This window comes from Condylostylus longicornis, unplaced genomic scaffold, assembly GCF_029603195.1.
Source record: "Condylostylus longicornis isolate FDR11 unplaced genomic scaffold, ASM2960319v2 ptg000064l, whole genome shotgun sequence".
In the NCBI taxonomy this organism is placed as follows: Eukaryota; Metazoa; Arthropoda; class Insecta; order Diptera; family Dolichopodidae; genus Condylostylus; species Condylostylus longicornis.
In genome coordinates, this window is record NW_026578032.1 from 1,411,331 (window position 1) to 1,429,633 (window position 18,303).

At 27.7% G+C, this 18,303-nt stretch overlaps 12 non-coding genes across 12 annotated transcripts; all 12 read right to left on the reverse strand.

Moving 5' to 3' along the window:
* Positions 1-5,248: 5,248 nt before the first annotated feature.
* Trnah-gug (transfer RNA histidin (anticodon GUG)) lies at positions 5,249-5,320 on the reverse strand. The gene has a single exon. It is a non-coding gene; the product is annotated as a tRNA-His (tRNA).
* Positions 5,321-5,611: 291 nt separating this feature from the next.
* Trnah-gug (transfer RNA histidin (anticodon GUG)) lies at positions 5,612-5,683 on the reverse strand. The gene has a single exon. It is a non-coding gene; the product is annotated as a tRNA-His (tRNA).
* A 267-nt stretch (positions 5,684-5,950) lies between these two features.
* On the reverse strand, positions 5,951-6,022 carry Trnah-gug (transfer RNA histidin (anticodon GUG)). The gene has a single exon. It is a non-coding gene; the product is annotated as a tRNA-His (tRNA).
* A 268-nt stretch (positions 6,023-6,290) lies between these two features.
* Trnah-gug (transfer RNA histidin (anticodon GUG)) lies at positions 6,291-6,362 on the reverse strand. The gene has a single exon. It is a non-coding gene; the product is annotated as a tRNA-His (tRNA).
* Positions 6,363-6,633: 271 nt separating this feature from the next.
* Positions 6,634-6,705, reverse strand: Trnah-gug (transfer RNA histidin (anticodon GUG)). Its single transcript has one exon. It is a non-coding gene; the product is annotated as a tRNA-His (tRNA).
* Positions 6,706-11,352: 4,647 nt separating this feature from the next.
* Positions 11,353-11,424, reverse strand: Trnah-gug (transfer RNA histidin (anticodon GUG)). Its single transcript has one exon. It is a non-coding gene; the product is annotated as a tRNA-His (tRNA).
* A 270-nt stretch (positions 11,425-11,694) lies between these two features.
* Positions 11,695-11,766, reverse strand: Trnah-gug (transfer RNA histidin (anticodon GUG)). The gene has a single exon. It is a non-coding gene; the product is annotated as a tRNA-His (tRNA).
* Positions 11,767-12,033: 267 nt separating this feature from the next.
* Trnah-gug (transfer RNA histidin (anticodon GUG)) lies at positions 12,034-12,105 on the reverse strand. Its single transcript has one exon. It is a non-coding gene; the product is annotated as a tRNA-His (tRNA).
* A 268-nt stretch (positions 12,106-12,373) lies between these two features.
* Positions 12,374-12,445, reverse strand: Trnah-gug (transfer RNA histidin (anticodon GUG)). The gene has a single exon. It is a non-coding gene; the product is annotated as a tRNA-His (tRNA).
* A 270-nt stretch (positions 12,446-12,715) lies between these two features.
* Trnah-gug (transfer RNA histidin (anticodon GUG)) lies at positions 12,716-12,787 on the reverse strand. The gene has a single exon. It is a non-coding gene; the product is annotated as a tRNA-His (tRNA).
* A 270-nt stretch (positions 12,788-13,057) lies between these two features.
* Positions 13,058-13,129, reverse strand: Trnah-gug (transfer RNA histidin (anticodon GUG)). The gene has a single exon. It is a non-coding gene; the product is annotated as a tRNA-His (tRNA).
* A 270-nt stretch (positions 13,130-13,399) lies between these two features.
* Trnah-gug (transfer RNA histidin (anticodon GUG)) lies at positions 13,400-13,471 on the reverse strand. Its single transcript has one exon. It is a non-coding gene; the product is annotated as a tRNA-His (tRNA).
* Positions 13,472-18,303: the final 4,832 nt, after the last annotated feature.

The following is an 18,303-nucleotide window of genomic DNA, read 5'->3' on the forward strand; positions in this document are numbered from 1 at the left end:
ACTATATAGGCTCGTAGTAATTAAACATTTCAAATTTAACTGTAATTTTTTATAACAACATTCACTAAATAAAATCAATAGAACTTAATTGATTGTATATTTGCGAATAATCGTAGCTTTTCCTCTTTGAATTAAATTTAACAATAAATTTTTTTGAATCAATCGTTTGTATATTTAAATTTCATTTTTCTGATTAATTGTATGATAAAAATCTAGCCAATATAAAATATTCTAATGTATTAAAACAATAAACAAAGTCCTGCGCACAATTATCCTCTGCGGTCCGCGTTCTTTAACTTCAATAAAACGTTCACACAAACTAATAAAACATAACCCGTTTCTGGTCGTTCTCTTTTAACAATTTTTCTTTTATTTTAACAATTTTTTGTAATTGTACTAATTGGTATAGGCTAGAAAGAACACAAAATGAAATGACATAATCAAAAACTTAAAAAAAAAAATTTACAATTAAAACTGAACATAAAAAAATGTCTGAAATTCGCGTAAATTTTCGCGTCCTCTACTCGAATTTTTTTTGTCTTTTTCCTCCTTTTCCGCTTTTTCATTTTTTGTTAAAGTTGATCGAAAAAAAAAAATTTATACCACTTTTTATTATCGCACTATTTATAATTTGTGTTTTTTTTTCACAACTATTTGTTGTGTGAAATGAAAATTAAATGCATGAACGGATTTAAGCTTGAACTTCTGCCAACACAACTATTAATGCACAATTTTTAACTTTTAAGGATTCAAAACTAGAAAAATAAAAATCAACCAAACGGAAAACAATAAGTTCAACCGTTTAAAATTAAAGTGAGAACAAATATCGCAAATAAAGTGAAAAAAAATTTTTGGATTTCAAAAGCGAGTAAAGTATATTTTTTCATTTGTTTTTTTTTTTTTTTTTATTGTAGTTCTGTCCAAAATTTTTTTTTTAGCAATAGCGAAATGTCATTGACTTATTAAAGCCTGTACATTCAAACATTCATACAGCGGTGGCAGGGACTACCTGTGTATGGAGTTGCACACAATTTTCGTTAATTGCAGTCACATGTTCATTATACGCGAAGTACTTCATACCTTCTCGCTGCATGACAAATGTTTTAATATTATCCGGCAGTATGCTGAAAATAACAGAATGAAGTTCAATTCAAATGCAAAAATTTGAGTGGCAAAGAGATTTTCCTCTCAAAATAATTGAGTTGAAATATAGTAATATGGGCTAAAATTGGAAAATAATTTGTAATATTTGTGTTACGCCAACATCATAATTGTTTAGATGCAACATGCATGACAGTTGTAATACTAATTGAACTAATTATCGCCTTAAACTAAATGCAATTAACAAATTTTGTTGTGTGTATAATGTAAGGGTCACGTGCGTCTTTTGTTTGTATAATTGAAATTGATTCCTTTCTTATCAGATTCAGTTTTATTCCTTTATTAAAATTATACGGAAAGGGTTCTGTGCAAATTACTAAAACAATATGATTGTAGAGAAATCTTGTATTAAACGTGATATTTTAATAAAAATATTTGCTTTAAGAGGTTATGTTATTGCAAAATTTCTTAAAGATCTCGAAATTCTAAACAAAACAATTTTAACATTATAATTATTGAAGAATTACAATTCCTAATTCTAAAATAAGTGGGGATAAACAAGTTTGAATAAATTATTTTAAACATAATTTTAAATAAAATTTTCAACCGCAATTGTTATTTTTTATCAAAATCTTAAATTACTTAATTATTGAAGAATTATATTGCTTGTAAGTTTTTAAATTAATTAGAATCGATCAGGTCTGGAACAAAATGAGGGAGTATAGAACATTCTGGGACTCGTTATAGGGGACAAAGCCATTTTTCACTGTTTCTGCGATGTCCGGTTCTGGGTGGGGTCAGATGGTCACGTGGTGCAAATCATCTCTGATAATGGGTTGGTCAATACTCTTCAAGTAACCAGGTGGCTTAGGTCGGCCACCTGTATTCGTACCGTACGCTTAATGAAGGCCTGATGATCACAGGGTAGTGATAGCAAAACAGCACATTTGTCCTAATTGAAGTGTGGTGAATCTGCTGAACCAGCTACGTCAACCACCCAACCAACCATAGAACTTACAAGATTCATTGTAGATTTAAACAACGTTTACAGTTCTGTTATATAATTTAATCAGACACTAGTAACTGAACGGCCCGAGTAACTGAATTGTTCTAGAGTTTTGTTTATTCAAAATTTTTTGAAATTTCTGTTGTTTTTCAAATGTTTTGATGTTGTTTTCTTACTTATAAAATTTGATTCTACTGTCACTGTTCTATAAGGTTTTCAATATTGTTATATTGAAAATTAACCTTTAAAAATATTTTACATTTCTAAAACAAAAACGTTATAACGCTTATTTTTTATTTTATTAAAAATCTTTTTGTTTTTCAAATTCAAGTAAATATTTTTATCCTTGCGTTAAGGATTCCTGCATATTTTTTAAATATTTAATTTTTTTTTTCTATTTTTTTGTGTATTTTGTTAATGAAATGTAAATTAGGGTATTCTCTTTATAGTACTTTTTTTTCTGTTATAATTTTTGAAATAACTTTTCCACTTTATATGTATGATGTTATTTTTGTATACGAGGTTTTTAATAACTAATATTATATTATAAGTATAGTCATTTTAAATTGTTATTCCCAAAACTAATTCAAAAGATAATAAAATACACACATTTATTTACTCTATTATGCACATATATAAAAAATTTCTAAATGCACAAGTATGTGTGTGAGTAAATTGTTTTATTATTTTTAATGTTTTCTCCTTATAAACATAAAATATCTTTGTAGGAACGCGCACCGCACCACCTTCAATATAATCTTAAAATTTGTTATGCGATTTTTGCATAAAATATGCGAATATTATACAAGTTTTTATGTAGTTTGTTGCTAAATCATAGTAATCTTAGTTGATTTATTATATGTGCATATAATAGTATACTGGCATATTCTAACCAATTAAATTATACGTATATGGCATATAAGTATAACAGTTCGTTAGCTGCAATAATAATTAAACTTCAATATCAAAAGAGTACATACTGAAATTAATTATATTGTGGTTTAGAAAGTATGAAGCATTTAATTTAGATGAATTTTAATTTTGTGTATGATACGCTAAATATAGTTTAAATGTGGCATAATTTATTTTATACTAATATGTACGAGTACATATACACTGTTTAGAATAATAAATTATCCAATTTGCTCCGATATATAACGTACATAATAAAGACAAAACGTTGCGGTTTGAATCAGGAATTAAGACTAAATCTGCACTGTCCGAAATTTCGAACACCGAAGAGAAACAAATGCGGCCATAAGGAATGTTGTCGTTTTTAATTGCATGTCAACTAAATTTGAACAATTTATAATTGAATATCAGCTAAATTTCACTTCAATGTTAATCATTCAAAAAGCTGGCGGTTCCTCCTATACCTAGAGATTATCTTGAATTCGTCACAAATTTGAAAAACTGCATAAATTCTATGATAAACGAAATTGCTTCCTTGAAAATCTTAATATTTGAAACGAATATCAAATCGGCTGTAGTAGTTTTTTTTCGTAAAAAGTTCAATCTTATTGTAAACACAAACCAATTCATATACAAATGATTTGCGTCTATGATAAAATTTCGATATACTGAACTCGAACCTAGTACTTATATCTAATCTTTTCAATGTTCGAAGCATTATTTATAGCACTTTTGAAATTCATATAAAAATCTGCTGTTTTCAACTATACAGAAGTGTGCTCCTTGTGCTCCTTGTGCTCCTGCTTAGAGAACATTTATTAAGCCTCAATATGCATTAATTTATTCACTTATATAAAATCTGTCACATTTTATATATTGTTGTGTGCTATAAAACTGCCTCATATATGTACATATAACAGAAACATCATTGATGTTAAGGTAAATTTAAAAAATTGTTTTTTTTATTTGGAATAAAAGAAAAATTGTTAACCTAAATTTTTGTTCAACAATCAAGCACAAGGACATTTTAAATTAGGATAAATTTATTTATATATGCATTAATGTTATATATATACATAAATAAAAAGAGAGTGAAAAATGACGATATTTTTTATTTACCTTCATGCAATTAACATCAATGTATACATAAGTATACTCCGCTTCACTATATTTGAGATAGGCGGGTATTCTGTATATAAGTGTAAAATGGAAGTAGAAACATTTTTGAACATTTTATGTAAATTAATTCAAATTAAATTTTTTTTATTTTAATAGTATATAAAATGAATGTATGAAGATTAAGTTAATTAATTCTATTTTTCTACAATTATAGTTGAAAATATTTTCAAGAAAAGTTTTTTACTCAAAATATTTGAGTTTATTTCAAATAAAAATAAATGTAAAGGGTTTCCCCATTATATTTATTTAATTTTAGTTAAGAAAAAGTTTTTAATGTAGAAAAATATTTTTTTGTATATACCTTTAAGGTGTTAAAATGTAAAATTTCAGATATAACAGTTAATTAACTTTAATTTTTGTTGGTTAAAATTTCGAAAGTTTTTAATTTTTTATTTCAATTTCTTTAAAGATTATTTAAGAAAGTTACAAAAGTTTAAATTAATATTAATTTTGAGAAGAAATTGTTATTTCAACAATTTAAGGTAGTCATTTTGACAATTTATGTGTTACCTTTATAATTTGATATTTGATATGAAAGATTTCTTACATTTGAGAAAAAGTTTACAAAATGCCTTACTACAGAATGATTATTTTAAGTATTTATGACTCAATTAGAAATTTATGTATAAAAGCAGAACTAAGTTTAAAAGTCGGTTCAACAGCTGAGTTTTTGGTTAAAAAACAATATTGATGAGCCAAAATTTTGTTTAGACTTACAGAAGCTTCTCACTTATCTAACTTCTGCGTAGAATGTCACACTGATTTTATTTTTTCAACAAATTAAAATTAAAAAAATTACATTCAAAATAAATATTTGCAAATCAAAAAACATCTCCAACCGTGACAATATGTTGCTAATATCAGACATTGCCGCGACCAGGGCTCGAACCTGGGTTACTACGGCCACAATGTAGAGTCCTAACCACTAGACGATCACGGTTAATTGGGCATATTAATAACTTTTTCAATAAAAAATTAAAGAAAATTAATAAAATGAGACAACCAAAAAAATTTTCCTTCAATCCGTGACAATGATCTGTTATCGGACATTGCCGTGACCAGGACTCGAACCTGGGTTACTACGGCCACAACGTAGGGTCCTAATCACTAGACGATCACGGCTAATTGGGGATATTAATTAAAAGAAATAAAATATTATAACAATTACGTGGTGTGTCTCAATAAGTTTAAATATACCAAATTAAATTCCTATTCCAGTGTGTACTCCAAATTAGAGAATGTCTATATTGAGTGAATGTTTGACTTAATACAAAATTATATTTTAAAGAAATTTTTGGACATTTTTGGAAAGAAAAGAAAATTTTGGACAATAACAAGCTGAAGAAAATTAATAAAGTAGGTCAAACAAAAAAATTTTTCCCCAATCCGTGACAATGACCTGTTATCGGACATTGCCGTGACCAGGATTCGAACCTGGGTTACTACGGCCACAACGTAGGGTCCTAACCACTAGACGATCACGGCTAGTTGGAGATATCAATTAAAAGAAATAATACAATGTAACAATTACGTGGTGTTTCTCAATAAGTTTAAATATACCAAATTAAATTCCTATTCCAGTGTGTAGTCCAAATTAGAGAATGTCTATATTGACGAATCTTTGACTTAATACTAAATGATATTTTAAAGAAAACTTTGGAGGTTTTCAATAACAAGTTAAAGAAAATTAGTAAAGTAGGACAAACAAAAAAAACTTCCTCCAATCCGTGACAATGACCTGTTATCGGGCGTTGCCGTGACCAGGATTCGAACCTGGGTTACTACGGCCACAACGTAGGGTCCTAACCACTAGACGATCACGGCTAGTTGGAGATATCAATTGAAAGAAATAAAATATTATAACAATTACGTGGTGTGTCTCAATAAGTTTAAATATACCAAATTAAATTCCTATTCCAGTGTGTAGTCCAAATTAGAGAATGTCTATATTGATTGAATCTTTGACTTAATACTAAATGATATTTTAAAGAAAACTTTGGAGGTTTTCAATAACAAGTTAAAGAAAATTAGTAAAGTAGGACAAACAAAAAAAACTTCCTCCAATCCGTGACAATGACCTGTTATCGGACATTGCCGTGACCAGGATTCGAACCTGGGTTACTACGGCCACAACGTAGGGTCCTAACCACTAGACGATCACGGCTAGTTGGAGATATTAATTGAAAGAAATAAAATATTATAACAATTACGTGGTGTGTCTCAATAAGTTTAAATATACCAAATTAAATTCCTATTCCAGTGTGTAGTCCAAATTAGAGAATGTCTATATTGAGTGAATGTTTGACTTAATACTAAATGATATTTTAAAGAAAACTTTGAAGCTTTTCAATAACAAGTTGAAGAAAATTAATAAAGTGAGACAACCAAAAAAAAATTTCCTCCAATCCGTGACAATGACCTGTTTTATCGGACATTGCCGTGACCAGGATTCGAACCTGGGTTACTACGGCCACAACGTAGGGTCCTAACCACTAGACGATCACGGCTATTTGGAGAATTGAATTTAATTGAATTTTTAATACTTTTAAGCTTTTTTTAATTTTGCTTTACACATGATTTGCTCTACTTTTGTTACCTGTATTTGCTTGAATTAAACCACATTAAAATCAGTTATAAATTACGCTTTGCTTTTGTACTCCGTTTGCACTGATTTTTTGCTTATAAAAGAAAAAAGCACCAAAAAAAGAAATGATAAAGAAAATTTAATTTACCTTGAAGCATTTAATTTTTAATATTTTAACAATTTATTTACAAAGTAATTCATATTTCTCTTTTATTCGGTTTTGCACTCAATGGCTGTTAAATTTGTAAAAAAAAAATTTGGGTACTCCAAAATGATCTTGATTTAAAATTTCAATTCGTTTTTATAATTCACAGTAAAAAAATTTCAGTTGAGTTGAATTTCTTTAATATTTATTGGTATAAGTTAGTAGATCGTAATAATTTATGGGTAAATTTAATAAAGTCTTCAAAAATTATTAACATTTTATTAATAGAATTAAATATTTACTATATTTAAAGGTCAACTAACAATAAATTTTTCATGTATCGCAATTGAATCTTCTCATATAAAAAATGGTAATTTCTCTTATTACTCACCCATTGGATATCCTAGAAAAAAAGAAGATTATTCATTAAAAATTAGAACTTTGTTCTTAAACAATCAGAAGTGTTAGTTAAAGATTAAGTTATAGAAAGCAGAATTTACGAACTTTATTCCAAAAAAAAAAAAAAAAAATTTAATTGAAAATTTTGTTCTCTTAGTTAAATTTCGTGTATCCCCTTTAAATTGATCTCACCTTTTAATCTCTTAACTGAAATTCTCTTCATTTAAAATTTTAAATATCGAATTCTCTTGAAATGTTTAATTTTTTTAAAGAGAAATTTATGACATCATAATTATTTCAAAATATTAACAAAGTTATTTATAGTGAAATGAGAAAAAAAATTTCCCATAACCTTCAAAAACAAATTATTTTTTTCTTTTTCAAACTCTTTACCTACTTTATAATTTTCAGTATTTAGATTTTTGGTATATGCACCAAAAAATTATTGAACTAGAATAAACTACCCGCTTAATATTAAAAATTGTCATCATTAAAAACTTAGTTACCTATACATACATATATGTATATATATATACGAGTACATGCATAAATGTGCTAAAAAATTAAATTTTAAAATTTTTCATAACTATTCCAATAAAAATTTTAGTCCTTGTTTATTTTTAATGAATTGTTTGATATCCATGTTCATTACGTACCAAAAGTCACATCCATGATTAATATCACTGATCCGGAACGAATTTTTAAATCTACACCTATAAGTATGTTGAATATTAATATAGGTATTGCGAATGTGTATTATATTTTGTTACGTAATCACATTACTACTACTACTTGCATATACAATAATATGCAATCATTCAAATAGTAAAAATGGCGTGAAGTAAGGTAGAATTTCGGATTTAAAACAAAAATATAGTTTTTTAAATTAATTTATATAATAGTCAAGAAGAAAAGGAAAATTATTTCTAAAATTAATTTTATACTTCTGTCAACAAAATAATTGAATTTTCAAATTTTCATACAAAAAAAATAATTTTACTGCTTTACATGCACCATGTCTTCCTATAACTCCGTATATCTACAGCATTGAAATATTATGAAAATTCATAATAGCAAATGCATAATGTATAAGTATGCTAATAGTACATTTTGTTAATATGAATGTATTGTGACGTGTGCACGTACATATATTTAAATTTATAATATTTTATTTTATATACCAAAAAAAATGTAATTATCGCAACCCCTTCTCCATTTAAAGGCCATTTAAATTATAAAGGTACAATATTTAAATACAAATAACTATATAATGTACATATTATAAATTACATTCGTACATGAACAACTTAACACTCGTATACACCATGTACAAACACACGTATTTATACATAGTTTTGTGATCCTCACGGAGTTCACATTGCATTTAATGTAAGGCCATTATTTTTATAAAATATTTTTCTTCTCATTTTTCTCATTTAAAATAGTGAGAATTGAAGAGAAAAAAAAATTAAAATAATTTACATTTTGTATGCAGCTAACGGTATGACACTAATATTGTGCAATACATTATAAAAAATTATATTTTATTTTTTTTTGCGTTTTGCTTTCTCTTTTTATCCTTGGTTAAATCCTTTATCAAATTATGACCTTCTTTTTTATTCGGTACCTACTTTACGTACATATACGTAAAATATTATTTTATGAAATTTTCAACTTTTCGGGTGTAAAAATGATGTTGTACTGCAAATCCGCTGCCACAAATTTATGAACTTTTTAGTATTTATTTGCGTAGGTGCTCATTTACATATTGCCGATTATATTTTTGTATGGTTTATTAGATTGTATTTTAGACAACCTTTAGGGACAAAATTGGAACGGGATACAGTGTATTTTTTTGGAAATTTTTTCAAACGAAGATAAAAATTAAAAATTATTTTTGAAATTTTAAAGTTGAAAACATATTCATAACTTCTAAATAGGTACAAGGATCTTGAAATAATCCCCGATGCAATAACAAATCAGGTATGGCTATGAATTCTAATTTTTCAAATGGTTACCAAAATGATAAACTCTTTTTTCCAGTTAGAACCTAGAAAAATGCGAATTTGGTTTTTAGTACAGTTCTCGCTTTGTGCCACTCCGAATACGATGAAAAGTTCAACAGTTAGTTTCGGTAATAACCAGTACTCAAATATTAAATTTCAAGAAATTCCATCAATTATAGTTCTGTAGATATGGTAAAAACTTTTAAATCGCCTCCTTGTCCGGCTTTCGAGCCCTAATATTTCCAAAAAATTTATAGGTTCATTGTCATTATATCCCGAATTTAAATAATAAATTTGAAGAAATTTGTTTGATTATTTCCCTGTATGCTTATGCTCACAAAAAATAAAATTGACCCGTAAGAAACTCCAGTTCCCGAGGCTTAATATATCCTAACAGTTGTTCTCCTACTATGGAGAAGTTCATATCCACCAAAAACTCAGCACTCTGTAATTTGGTGCCATTTAATAACCTCTCTTATTGTATGCAATGCAATCGATAAGTATTGACGTTATCATGCATGAAATTTAAATTTTTATCAATTAATTGTTGACAGTCGTAACCTAAAATAAATTTAAATATTTCAATATCTTTGACATATAAATTACACTATTTAAAACTTACCTGTATTAAATATCAGGTAACAGCGGAACATTGACAACACTAAAGTAAAATTTCAATGAATGACTGAACTCAAAACCTTCTCTCATCAAAATGTACTTACTCCTATGTTATCTGTTCGAGACACTCCAAAAATTTTAATCATGCACAGTTTGAGACATGCATTTTTCTCAAAGTGATTTGTGACTTGTGATATAATTAACATATTAAAACTTTATAACAGCAAGGTTAGAGAAAAACTTCTTTTTAATTCAACATTTGATTCAAAATCATAAAAGTTTTTTTTTAAAATTCATTTCGCAACCTTATTTTATGATCATTGCATACCTTTATCCTGTAGATATGTATATGTGCGAATAAATATGCATATTATGTACGTATATAATACGCAAAATATAATAATAAGGTTATTTTTTTCTGTCGCATAAAAAATAGAAAAAAAATTTATTTTTAAACTAACTTTGAAAATTTTTTATAATATTGCGGTTAACCTATGTTCAAGACGTGCCAAAAAGACACTTAAACTTTATCGTTTACTTTCTAGCGGCGTACAAACTCTTAATTTTCTTGTAATGTAACACTGTACTGTGTTCATGGCAATGATGCTATGTTTTACACTTCACTGGCTAAATATATGGTGTTCATAGAAGATCCTTAAGCTTATATAATCAACTTTTTTTAAATTTATATACAATAATTATGTGAATATAACATATACTAGGATAAATTATAGTTATTTGATTTAATTTTAGTGTAAAGTGCAGTTCTGTTTTTATAGTATATGTACCACTTAAAAATAATATTATGTATATGCATTAACCCACATGTGTACATATGAAATGATATGAAAATGTATGTATTCGTAGAGTTGAAAAAACTTAACTCTTTTAAAAGTCAACTCGGTGAGTGTGTGAAAATATTTATTCACATTAAATATTTTTCAATATTTTAAATTTGAGCAGAGTCTTCCACCAAACTGGCAACTTTAATTAAAACCACTGTTAAATAAAAGGCAAAAACAGGAAATTTCTATTCCATTACAATGACCTGTTATCAGACATTGCCGTGACTAGGATTCGAACCAGGGTTACTACGGCCACAACGTAGGGTCCTAACCACTAGACGATCACGGCTAATTGGGGATATCAATTAAAGGAAATAATACAGTACAATAATTATGTGGTTTTTTTTAATAAATTTAAATGTACCAAACTCAATTCCTATTGCAGTGTGCAGCCGAAATTAAAGAATGTCTATATTGATTAAATTTTTGACTTAATACTAAATGATATTTCAAAGAATACTTTAGAGGTTTTCAATAACAAGTTAAAGAAAATTATTAAAGTAGGGTAAACAAAAAAAATTTTTCCCAATCCGTAACAACGATCTGTTACCGGACATTGCCGTGACCAGGATTCGAACCTGGGTTACTACGGCCACAACGTAGGGTCCTAACCACTAGACGATCACGGCTAGTTGGAGATATCAATTGAATGAAATAAAATATTATAACAATTACTTGGTGTGTCTCAATAAGTTTAAATATACCAAATTTAATTCCTATTCCAGTGTGTAGTCCAGATTAGAGAATGTCTATATTGACTGAATGTTTGACTTAATACTAAATGATATTTTAAAAAAATTTTTGGAACTTTTCAATAACAAGCTGAAGACAATTCATAAAGTAAGAAAAACAAAAAAATTTTTCCCCAATCCGTGACAATGACCTGTTCTATCGGACATTGCCGTGACCAGGATTCGAACCTGGGTTACTACGGCCACAACGTAGGGTCCTAACCACTAGACGATCACGGCTAGTTGGAGATATCAATTAAAAGAAATAATACAATGTAACAATTACGTGGTGTTTCTCAATAAGTTTAAATATACCAAATTAAATTCCTATTCCAGTGTGTAGTCCAAATTAGAGAATGTCTATATTGACGAATCTTTGACTTAATACTAAATGATATTTTAAAGAAAACTTTGGAGGTTTTCAATAACAAGTTAAAGAAAATTAGTAAAGTAGGACAAACAAAAAAAACTTCCTCCAATCCGTGACAATGACCTGTTATCGGGCGTTGCCGTGACCAGGATTCGAACCTGGGTTACTACGGCCACAACGTAGGGTCCTAACCACTAGACGATCACGGCTAGTTGGAGATATCAATTGAAAGAAATAAAATATTATAACAATTACGTGGTGTGTCTCAATAAGTTTAAATATACCAAATTAAATTCCTATTCCAGTGTGTAGTCCAAATTAGAGAATGTCTATATTGATTGAATGTTTGACTTAATACTAAATGATATTTTAAAGAAAACTTTGGAGGTTTTCAATAACAAGTTAAAGAAAATTAGTAAAGTAGGACAAACAAAAAAAACTTCCTCCAATCCGTGACAATGACCTGTTATCGGGCGTTGCCGTGACCAGGATTCGAACCTGGGTTACTACGGCCACAACGTAGGGTCCTAACCACTAGACGATCACGGCTAGTTGGAGATATCAATTGAAAGAAATAAAATATTATAACAATTACGTGGTGTGTCTCAATAAGTTTAAATATACCAAATTTAATTCCTTTTCCAGTGTGTAGTCCAAATTGGCAAATGTCTATATTGATTGAATGTTTGACTTAATACTAAATGATATTTTAAAGAAATTCTTGGGGCTTTTCAATAACAAGCAAAAGACAATTCATAAAGTAGGAAAAACAAAAAAATTTTTCCCCAATCCGTGACAATGACCTGTTCTATCGGACATTGCCGTGACCAGGATTCGAACCTGGGTTACTACGGCCACAACGTAGGGTCCTAACCACTAGACGATCACGGCTAGTTGGAGATATCAATTGAATGAAATAAAATATTATAACAATTACGTGGTGTGTCTCAATAAGTTTAAATATACCAAATTTAATTCCTATTCCAGTGTGTAGTCCAGATTAGAGAATGTCTATATTGATTGAATGTTTGACTTAATACTAAATGATATTTTAAAAAATTTTTTGGGGCTTTTCAATAACAAGCTGAAGACAATTCATAAAGTAAGAAAAACAAAAAAATTTTTCCCCAATCCGTGACAATGACCTGTTCTATCGGACATTGCCGTGACCAGGATTCGAACCTGGGTTACTACGGCCACAACGTAGGGTCCTAACCACTAGACGATCACGGCTAGTTGGAGATATCAATTGAAAGAAATAAAATATTATAACAATTACGTGGTGTGTCTCAATAAGTTTAAATATACCAAATTTAATTCCTTTTCCAGTGTGTAGTCCAGATTAGAGAATGTCTATATTGATTGAATGTTTGACTTAATACTAAATGATATTTTAAAAAATTTTTTGGGGCTTTTCAATAACAAGCTGAAGACAATTCATAAAGTAAGAAAAACAAAAAAATTTTTCCCCAATCCGTGACAATGACCTGTTCTATCGGACATTGCCGTGACCAGGATTCGAACCTGGGTTACTACGGCCACAACGTAGGGTCCTAACCACTAGACGATCACGGCTATTTGGAGATATTATTACAAATTATTATAATATCATTTAAATCACGTATCGTATACTGGTTTTTCTTTTTAAATTTATTCATCTCGCTCTTAACCAACTACATACCATTTACACTAATATCTTATCATTTTTTTTTCAATTCAAAACCTCTTAAAATAGCTTTCAAATTATAACATTTAATATATTATATTTTCAATAAGTTTTGATGAAAAATAAAATTTTAAAGAGAAAAATGATTAAATTTTGCCTCAAGCATTCTTGTTTTCGTATCATACCACTTATGTTTGTAAGATTTTTAAATATACCATTAAAAAGGTTACCAGATTATTGAAAAAATTTAAGTGTAAATGGATGGCTTCCCAGTTATTTTCATTTTTGTCTGCATCAGCGCTCAACACTCCTCACAGGATATGGATCAAAGTTTCTTCCGTCTTAAAATTGAACTAACATGTGCTTTCGCTTTTGTGGTTAGAAAATTGAGAGTGACAACTGGTCAATCACTTTTAATTTTCTTGTTTATACAAAAACTTTCACGATTCACACTGAATTTTCTATAATACAACCACTGCCGGAAGTTATTTTGCATAATGAATGCATCTTCCAAAATTTCGCTCTTGAGAAGATTCATTCAAAAGTTTTCTTCTCAATTGTAAACTCACTCATTTGTAAGCACTTAGTGCTCTCTCAATTTCACGATGTGCTCTCTTTTAAGAACTGTTTTCCTCGTTACTGTTTATCGAAAACTCTAATTAATAATTAAAATCATTTTCGGTTTTTAATCAACCACGACTTGTTTTATATCAGGTTTAATGTGCTCGAATTTCAATTCAGTTTTGTTTTTTTTTTTCCAACAAATACTCGTAAAGCTCAAATTTTTTTTCTTATTAATATTTTCGTTTTGTCTTTTATAGGTTATTTTTTTTTTTTGCTTTTTTTTTTTAAATACATAGTAGATTAAGATTCTGTTGAAAAGTGAAATAAGAAAAACAAGAACAGAAAAATTTTCGTTTTTCATGTCATTTCATATTAAAAAAAAAAAAAACTAAAAATGTGTTGATTATCGTATTCCGTTCTCATTATGAAAAAAAAAAAATACACACGATAAGTTTTAGTTTTACTAATAATGAACGCGAAATTATGTAACAAATTTGTATTTTAGAGGAATTATGGACTTATGGATTTATTAGATTTAATTTAATTAGTAATTCTAAAGTCTAAATATAAAAAATTTTTTTAATTGAGATTTATTTAATTTTTGCTAGGTTGTATGCTTGTTGTTGCTGCTACTGCTCTTGTTATTTTTCTATCTTCTCTGACTATACAAATTAAGAATAATTTATTAATTTTAATTCTATATTAAAAATTCAAAATGAAAAAATAAAAATTGAAATTAAAATTTATTAATAACATGTTATCATAGTGAATTTAATTGGTTGTATTAAGTCATTATAAAGTGTTGTAATTTGTTATTATAAAATCGGATTAAAATGCATTAAAATATATTGAGGGTACATGGGCACTTAAGTATATGAGAAAATTATTATTATGGGTATTTAAAAATTGAAATGTGTTTGAGTGTGTTGTTGTCGTATTTGAGTTTCACATGAAATTGAAAAAAAAATTTTTAATTAATTCAATGATTAAATTGATCCGGAATGATTGAATGTGGTTTAATAAATTTTGAAAATTTGTTAAAATTTTTTAATATTATTCATAAAATGTGATTTGCTGATTACATATAAGAAAAACGAATATTGTCAATTTACAGTTTAAAGTTCAAATTAATAAAAAATAAAAATTTCAATTATGTAATTAAGTAAAAAATTGTAATCCTCATTTTTTAATGGAAAAACAAATTCGTAATACAGCATTGATTAGTTGTAATCTTTATGAAAATTTCATGTTTTTCTTGATTTTTTTACCGTGAATTTAAATATCACGATATCAGTGCTGTGGTAGGGGTTCTAACGGGCAATCAGACAATTGGTGAAAATGCAAGGAGAATGGTCTGCCCGGCAAATGATCTTTGTAGGAGCTGCTGTGACAAAGGGATGGAGGAAATAGTCAAAATCCACCTTATATGCTCAAGTTTGGCGCTGGCGAACTCCAGGCAGAGATTTCTTGTGTCTTATTTCTTCGAGTGCGCCACGGACTTAACGAAATTTGAGCCGATTTGTGCGAAGCTCGAGTTTTTTCGAATAAGGGGCGGAAAAGAAGAGATCCGGCGGTACCGCAACGTGCCTAGTTGGCCTATGTGTATCCTTCGGGGGCCGTGACACCTTAACCTACCTACCGTGAATTTACAATTTCTAACAAAATGAAATTATTTTTTGGCAAAGTTTTTTGTATTATACACGAATTGTAGAATTTTTCAAATGGGAACTTTAATTATACATTAAAATTAATTGCAATAATGCTTAATTTTCAATTCTAACACCATGATCTATAATTACATGATTAAGTTCTAAATCCCATTTTAGTATAAGACCCAAAATCTTTTATAAAAATATAATTTTACTTAATGTAAATTTAATTATATTAAAAATTAATTTTATTTTTACAAAATTTTCTAATTTACAAAATCAATTTTCATATAATCTTTCTCTGCCTAAATTCATGTTATATGTGGTTTCAAATTGATCATATATAGCTATATTCATTAATGATTCTAAATTCTAAATTTTTTAAATCCCCATTTCGAATAGATAAATTTGGATTTATTTTTTCGAAATTAAATTATTTCTCTATTGTTGACTAAAATTAGCATAAAAAACTATTTACAAATTCCTTTATTGTTTGCAGTTTTTGCGCAAAAACTTATCACAAAATTATTTATAGATGATGGAATGAGAGAATTCAAGGATGATAAAAGAAAAGCCCCTGAATAATTTTGAAATAAATATATAGAGGAATAGGGAAGAATAAAATAAAGAAATGAGAATTTAGCGAAAAATTTTTTTTAAATGTTTTGCTAGGATTTACTTTTCAATATTAACATTAGCGCCTAATCTAGTTTTTCTTCTTTTGTTTTGGTACATTTTTTTTTTTAGACTTTAATCTATGGGAAAGCTTTTTCAAATCCATTACAATGTCCTCTTAAATGAAAATGTTGTATAAAGGTTATTTAAATTTTTATTCCTCTTATTCCTATTTTATTTTGTATAATTCTAAAATATACGGAAGAAACATTTGGGAAAAAAAAATGGTTAATGTTTTTGAAAATTGCTCCTTTTTTTTCCAAAATATTCTGATTTTGTTTGTAAGTTTATTATGTCAGTAGTTCTTTAAAATATTGTTTTATATGTAAAGATTTCCTTGAATTACAATGCGAATCCAACAACGAACATTCATGATTTTGCAACAATCTCAGATCTCATCTCAAATTCCTTTCTCTCAGAGAGATGTAGTAGCTTTCGGAATAATATTTCGGAGATATAGTTCTTTCGGAATAATTTCTCTCAAACAATTTTTTTGGTTTTATGATTAATGTCTTAATTTTAAGGAACAAATTGATCAAGAACGATTACAACCATAAAAAAATGTTGCTTTAATTTAGAAGGTTTTTCGCTTATTACAGAAATTCAAATGAAGAAAAAAGGCAAAAAAGCAATATAGCGAGAAAATATTGGAATCTATTGTGAATCACAATATACGTTCACGCCCTTATGTTTCTTGATAAACTGTTTAATGAAAGTACCGTTACGAAACTACAAACTTCAACGAAACTTAATCTTCAAATGAAAATGTTTTATATTCGCTTTTTCCACCGTGAATTAAAATTTTGGATGTAGATCAAGTTAAGTAATAGAATTTTAAAAATATCCCAAAGTTAGAGTGAATTATATACTAAAATTTGTCAAATTTTATTTTTATAATGGACAAACATTAGCAGTACTTATAAATTAAGAATAGGAACCACTCAGCGGAGCCAAAAATTTACACAAATATGTAGATTAAAGAAAGAAAACATAAAAAAAATTTATTCAAGAATTGCTTTCATTTTCTTTTCAAATAAAATTATTATTTGTTTTTATTGTAATTTCAATAAAATAAAGGAAAAAAATTAAAGGAAATTTTGGAGGTTTTTTTTCTCTCTTCTTTTTTCTCTTCTTATTTTTTATTTTACTCTTCTCTATGTTTATATATATTTGCTCCCCACTCTCTTTACTAACTTTTACTTTTATTAAATAAATTTTTGGAATTCAATTCAATTTCACTATAGAAAAAGAAAAACGAAAAAATCCTGTAAAGAAACCACAAAAAAGCGAAATTCCAATGTAGTTTAATATTTTATTCGCTTCTGGATTAAATCTGGATGATAAGTGAATTAAAAAAATAATAAAGTTGGGTCAAACCAATGGTTTGTATTATAGCACTTTTCCCTTCAACAAGGGAAAATTCTGCTTTTAAATACAGTCTATGTATACCTATCATACTGTTAAAATTATTTTCATTCATATACAAAACTATTGCTAGGATTGCATATATTTAGGATGACGCATATATGCAGTCTTTGAAATAAAGCAAAAATTAATATAAAAAGGGGTTAACATAATGCTCGATTTTAAAGGTTAATTGTGTGAGATAAGAAAAATAATTATATTTTTTAATTTCATGGAATTTACCGTTAGCTTTTTGTGTTTATAGAAATTTGAAAAAGCTTGCGGTTTCGAAAATATAAAGTGTCAAAAATTCAAATTTTACAAATTTCAAGAGGCGATAACTTGTGAGGGGGTGGAGATGGAAAAAAATTTTCTTCCAATGAAATGAACTATTTATTAATGTCTAAAAGTCCCTAAAATTTAAAGCTTCTACAAGCTGGGGTCTAGAA